We start from the raw sequence: 5,506 nt of genomic DNA, 5'->3' as shown, positions 1-5,506 counted from the left end.
TCCGTATGCAGCTCCAGGAAAACTTGCGGTCAGCAGATTTTTTAGGCGTTTGTTATACTGTGAATCATCGTCTGTTTGTGAAAGCGGCTGAACGCATGCCGTAGTTCTGTTACGCGAGAACTGCATGCGATTTCTGTGAGGATGAAAGTGGGTGTTTTCCGTAGCCCAGAAAAATTTAAAACCCAGGTAGAACCTTATGTGTTTATTTCACACATGAAGCAAAAATTAGTCACTGCAAAACTGGATTACGCACGGAACACCTAAATTCCACTGTTGTGTATACAATCAAAATAACAAACAGTACACTCAGCTCGGCTGCTTGTGGTCACCCAAGTTTGGACATTTTACGCAAGTCCTGGCCTTTTTCAACGTGCTTGCGTTTCAACTGACGGCAGTACTGACGCATACGAAGGCTTATATAATAATGGAGTAGCTTGGCGAGAATGTCCTCCCTGTGGATAGTACAAGGGAAAGCGAAGTTCTCTAGTACAGCATCAATTGTTTTATCGTAGGCATCTCCCAGATTCGCGTATATAGAGAAAAATTTTTCAGCTTCCATAAAAAGCTGATAGAGGTGCAAGTTAGGGTGCGTGAGTCCGCCCCTTGTTTTGCAATTAACGAGCTCAGCTTCGGGCTCCTTTGACAAGCCTTTCTGACCCTCCAGTGCTTTCTTGCACGTAGTGCAGGTGGTCTGATTGAAACTTTTCCTGGATACAAACCCTGTAACATAATAAATTATACACTCAACAACACTTACATCCTTATCATCACACACAAACACTTCATCGCACTCCCAGCTCCCTTCATCGATTAGGCCGTCGAGCCGCTCTTTCAGCTGGTCCAGCTTGTTCAGTTCCTTCGATGCTGAGCTGTTATATGCGTTCTTAAAGTCAGCCAAAGTCACAACGCCGTACTGTTCTTTCTCGGAAGCTGAACAGTTACCAAACCGCGGTGGCTTCAGGAGGGAGTAAAGCGACAGCATACGGTACAGTTGCAAGAACGTTGGGAAAGTTGGATGTTCGTTTTGGCCACCCGCTTGTCGAATAACACCAAAAAAACATTCCAACGGGTCTTGATTCATTTTTCCGGTCAGCACATACCTGAAATCGCACTTTTTCAACAGGTAGATTGACAGCTCACGAGCAGATTTGAGCGTCACCCTTAATCCTTCCGCAGTTGACCGGCTTAGGAAGAGATCTTGAGGAATTTCTCCTTTTGCAACTTCTTCCTCCCATTCGTCAAGCCAATCAGAGGCACTCTCAAGAACTTTAAGATTATTGCAATCTAGAGTCAGACCTTGTCCTGGAAAGCGCCGGTTCAGGGCATCAAATAAGTTGTTCATAAATATTTTGAACTCAACGGTCGGTTTGCATTAAACAGCCGAGGTGCTCCTCTACGTTCGTAAAACAAAATTTCTTTTGCTACGGAATTGCTGAAAATTTGGGTTGCCAATTTCACTGTCATTTTAAGCATGTTGGAACGATTAACATGGTTGTACGTCAATTTTGGGCATACTCTCAGCTCAGTAGCGTTTTTGGTGTCTGCTACAAACAGGGCGTCGTAGCAAGACCATTTAATGAACTTTCCGCCTTTCTTCAACACTTTTTTGTCAAACAGACGATTGCGTATGCACTTGAAGAGATGAGGTGCGTCTGCGAAGACATGCACCTTTCGCGATGTATCCAGTGGATGATCAAAGGCATTTACAACATGCCCCAGAGCACCGCTGATTCCAAGCTGTCTCCACATTGCTCTATTAGTAGAGGCACCATCACAAACAACACCATCTACTAAAAGGCCCGCTTCTTCTAAGTGTACAATGCACTGAAGCAGTAGCTGTGCTAGGAGCGTCCCTTTCGTAGGTCCCTTGGAGGCAAACACAGCCACTGGCTACAAGTATTTTTCTCCGAACGGTGCGAAGGCGAAAACGAGCCCGTGATCAGCCGGCTCATTGCTTTGGCTGTTCTTCTCACCAAAGTCAACAAGCCCGGCATATGTCATTGTTCGTGAGTTCACCGTGATCTCCTTTCTGACTGGAATCTCGTCAAGAATGAGGATCCCTCTTCGTTGAAATGCTGGTTTCGGGGAAACTTTCATTTTAAGGGCCTTAAAAAACGCTTCGTCAAAACCACACTTCAGCCCCACTAAGCTGATGTACTTCCTGATAGTGGAAACGCATGGCAGAGGTAATATGGCATTGCTGCGCAGAAAAGAGTATGCCGTAGGGCTTCGGATGCTTAGCAAAAGGCACAGCAGCAGCCAGTCGTCAGTGTACCTTCTGTTCTGCTTCGTCGTGCATTTAGCTGCAGCAATGCACTCCTTTACAAGAAGCAACTGTGCTGCAGGTAAATCAACACTTTATAGCTTCTCTTCGAGCCCTTCCTCTTTCACTTTTGCGAATTCTTGCTGACAGTTTTTCAGCTGATTCATAAGCAATTTGTTTCGTGCTAAAAGTCGTGCTTGAGACCGCAGTACAGTGGCTTTTGCATGGCGCAATGCGTTGATTCTTTGAAGTTGGGCAGACGCTACACCTTTCCTGACAGCAGAAAGCCTGATCCGTTGAAGCGGTACTTTCTGTTTGGCCCTTGCCATTTGGCGATCAGCATGCAATTGCAATGTTTTGTGGAGGCCACTGCATGGCCGACATATGCCACCTGCAGGCGATAATAACGGGCATTTGTTATGTCTCCACTTTTTTTCGTTGTCCACATAAGCACATTCTGGCAGCACAGACGGAAAGCTTTTTAAACTCTGTCCGCCGCAGCAAACGTTCGCATTGTCAACCGTTCTTACCATGCTCTCAAGATCAGATGTTGTTGAGACAGACGGGCTGATTCCTATTGCTGTGCAGTCGACTGGCCTGTCGAAAATGTAGGCTTGGACCACCATATCTGAGTTTACGTGCAAAGACTTCTTATTAAATATACAGCAGCTTCCGTAACCGTACACTATGCGAGCAGCAATGACCAGAACGTGTTTGGCCCCCTCTTCATCGATCCGATGTACTGCCCACGATGACCTTGGTAAGCACATGTTCGCTGCGAAGTCGAATAAGTCGTCCAATAAAGAGTGGTTTAGAGCTTCAATGCCATCGCTGTTTTCCTCTTCGTGGCTTGTGGCTGCGGTCTTGGACACTTCCGCACCATGTGATGAGCCCTCAGATATGCTGGTGTAATTCGGGGGACGCACAGAAGTTGCCGCAGGTTTCTCTATCCGCTTCACTCTTTTTCGGGGACTCGTGATCTTCTTGGAAAGGTAACTCGGTGCTCCTTCGAAAATTGAAGGCACAGCGTCCTTTGTTAGGCCGGCTCTTCTATTCCCTGACATCAGAACGTGACCATCAATTTCGGAGGACCACGTTTTTAGAATAAAATGAGGAGCAAAATGTTTCTCACAAACACAGTCCGTCCGCTGCAGCACGCGATCTTTGCGCGGGATTGCTCTTCTCCATGCCTCCAACCTGGCGTCGTCATTCGGTGGCTTGAAAAGTGATAACTTTTCCCCACAAGACTTGTAGCCTGTCTTACAAAACGGCACGAAGCACTTCCCCATGTCACCAGTGCATCAGCAATAAACACGACCCACACAAAAGCGATATCCGGACGGGAAAAGGCGCGTAACAGCCGCTACGCGGGTAATATGATGGGCACACGTGTGCATGGAAATTCCCTATAGCGGGCCACAGTTTGGTGCGCCCTCTCTTGAACTGCCGGCTAACTACTGCACTATCCCCCCGGCACGGAGCGGCGCCTCTCCCTTGCCGTTCGCTCACCTAGCCTACTCTTACACCGTGCCCTCGACCCATCTGGAAATGATCCGTAAAGTGGTGTCGCCGAGCTCAGTGTTCGCCCTGAGTTCGTGCCAGCGCTCTTGCACGGCAGACCAAAGGTTGTCTGACGACAAGTCGTGTAGTCTGCTGGAGCACAACACTACTTGGATGTTTTCCCACAAGTTCTGGATAATATTCAAGTCCGGGGATTGTTGTGGCCATTCGAGCACAGAAACACTACGCTGCTGCAGGAAAGAGGAATCCAGCTTCGACGCGTGCACAGGAGCGCGGCCTTGCTGGAGGATGAAGTCCTGTTGTAGATATGCTTCATCCACAAGGAATGGCAACGCAACATTGTCAATAATATAAGTCGCCTCGGCGGCTGAGTGGTTATGGCGCTCGGCTGCTGGCCTGAAAGACGCGGGTTCGATCCCGGCCGCGACGGTCTAATTTCGATGGAGGCGAAATTCCAGAGGCGTGTGTATTGTGCGATGTCAGTGCACGTTAAAGAACCCCAGGCGGTCGAAATTTCCGGAGCCCTTCACTACGGCGTCTCTCATAGCCTGAGTCGCTTTGGGAAGTTAAACCCTATTAAAATCATAAGCCATAAATATTATCAAGAATGGAGCAGTAGCTCGCGGCCATGAATCGACCGTCGATCCTCACGAGAGGTCCGAGGCCATCTTTTGTGATTGCCCCCAAAAAGTCACTGAACTCCGCCCACTGGCGACTACTCTCTGGATGAGTCGCGGCATATACCTCCGGGAAAGGATTGCCTTCTGTTCGCGCTGGTCACAACAGGAAAAACCACTGAGAAAGAAAAATTCATTTAACTACTCAAAGGGGCAGCGCTGGCAGACGACGGCCGAAGATGGCACGAGACATACAGTTGCGCTGACTCTCACCTTTTCTTCGTGCTTCGTCTGCCAGTGCCGCCTCTCTGAGTATGTTAAACCAGCTTGCCCTGCAACATATCCTGCTCATTGTGACTACTCATAGTTTCTAATTCATCATATGTTTGGTGGTTTGTTAAAGGAACACTGAGCGCAAAACTTGGTATGGGTTTAACATAGGTAAACCGACAGACGTGCGAAAGAAGCACCAATGTTTCAAAACCATGTTCGAAGACAATTTGTTCAGTGCCGGTTTCTAGCGGCATGCTCGTGACCGCCACTGTAAGTTTTAGATTACCTAGCAACAAAACACTGCTGTTGCCATCGGCGGATAGTTTTGCGGGTAGCCAGCGTGTCGTCGACGTAGATTTTCAGACATGGATCTTGGTGGCACGCCTGCACGTTCATGCAGTTCAAAATATAGGTGACGACGTCCTTTCTTGGTATATGTAAGGAGTCAGCATAGCCTTGCGGGAAAGTGTGTGGGTGTGCGTGTGGGCGTGTGTGTGTACGCGCGCGCACTGCATCTTCCTTTTATTAAGAACAGAAACTGGCGGAGCCTTTCTCAGCGTCCATTTAACTTGTCCATTTAACGAATAACTTAAGCTATAAGGCCTAAAAGCGGCTATGTGAATACTATATGTCAGTAATGCGCCGATTTTTAAACCTGTGTGCGTTATATGGGACCCCTATAAATTAACAGGTGCCAACAAGATGGGGAATGTTAAAAAAAAAACTTGGCGGACGCTTAACATACCGTTGAGAGTATAATGCCACAGCATTAAAGATCCCTCGCGCGCCTGCACTCCTCTTTTGGCTAGGGTGTCCCTACACGCCCAACTGG

At 47.9% G+C, this 5,506-nt stretch overlaps 1 pseudogene; it reads right to left on the bottom strand.

Annotated features, from left to right (window-relative positions):
• Nucleotides 1-325: 325 nt before the first annotated feature.
• LOC144124523 (uncharacterized) lies at nucleotides 326-3,591 on the bottom strand (annotated as a pseudogene).
• Nucleotides 3,592-5,506: the final 1,915 nt, after the last annotated feature.

This window comes from Amblyomma americanum, chromosome 1, assembly GCF_052857255.1.
Source record: "Amblyomma americanum isolate KBUSLIRL-KWMA chromosome 1, ASM5285725v1, whole genome shotgun sequence".
Classification (NCBI taxonomy): domain Eukaryota; kingdom Metazoa; phylum Arthropoda; class Arachnida; order Ixodida; family Ixodidae; genus Amblyomma; species Amblyomma americanum.
The sequence above is the reverse complement of the archived record's forward strand: the minus strand, read 5'-3'. Positions and strand labels throughout refer to the sequence as shown.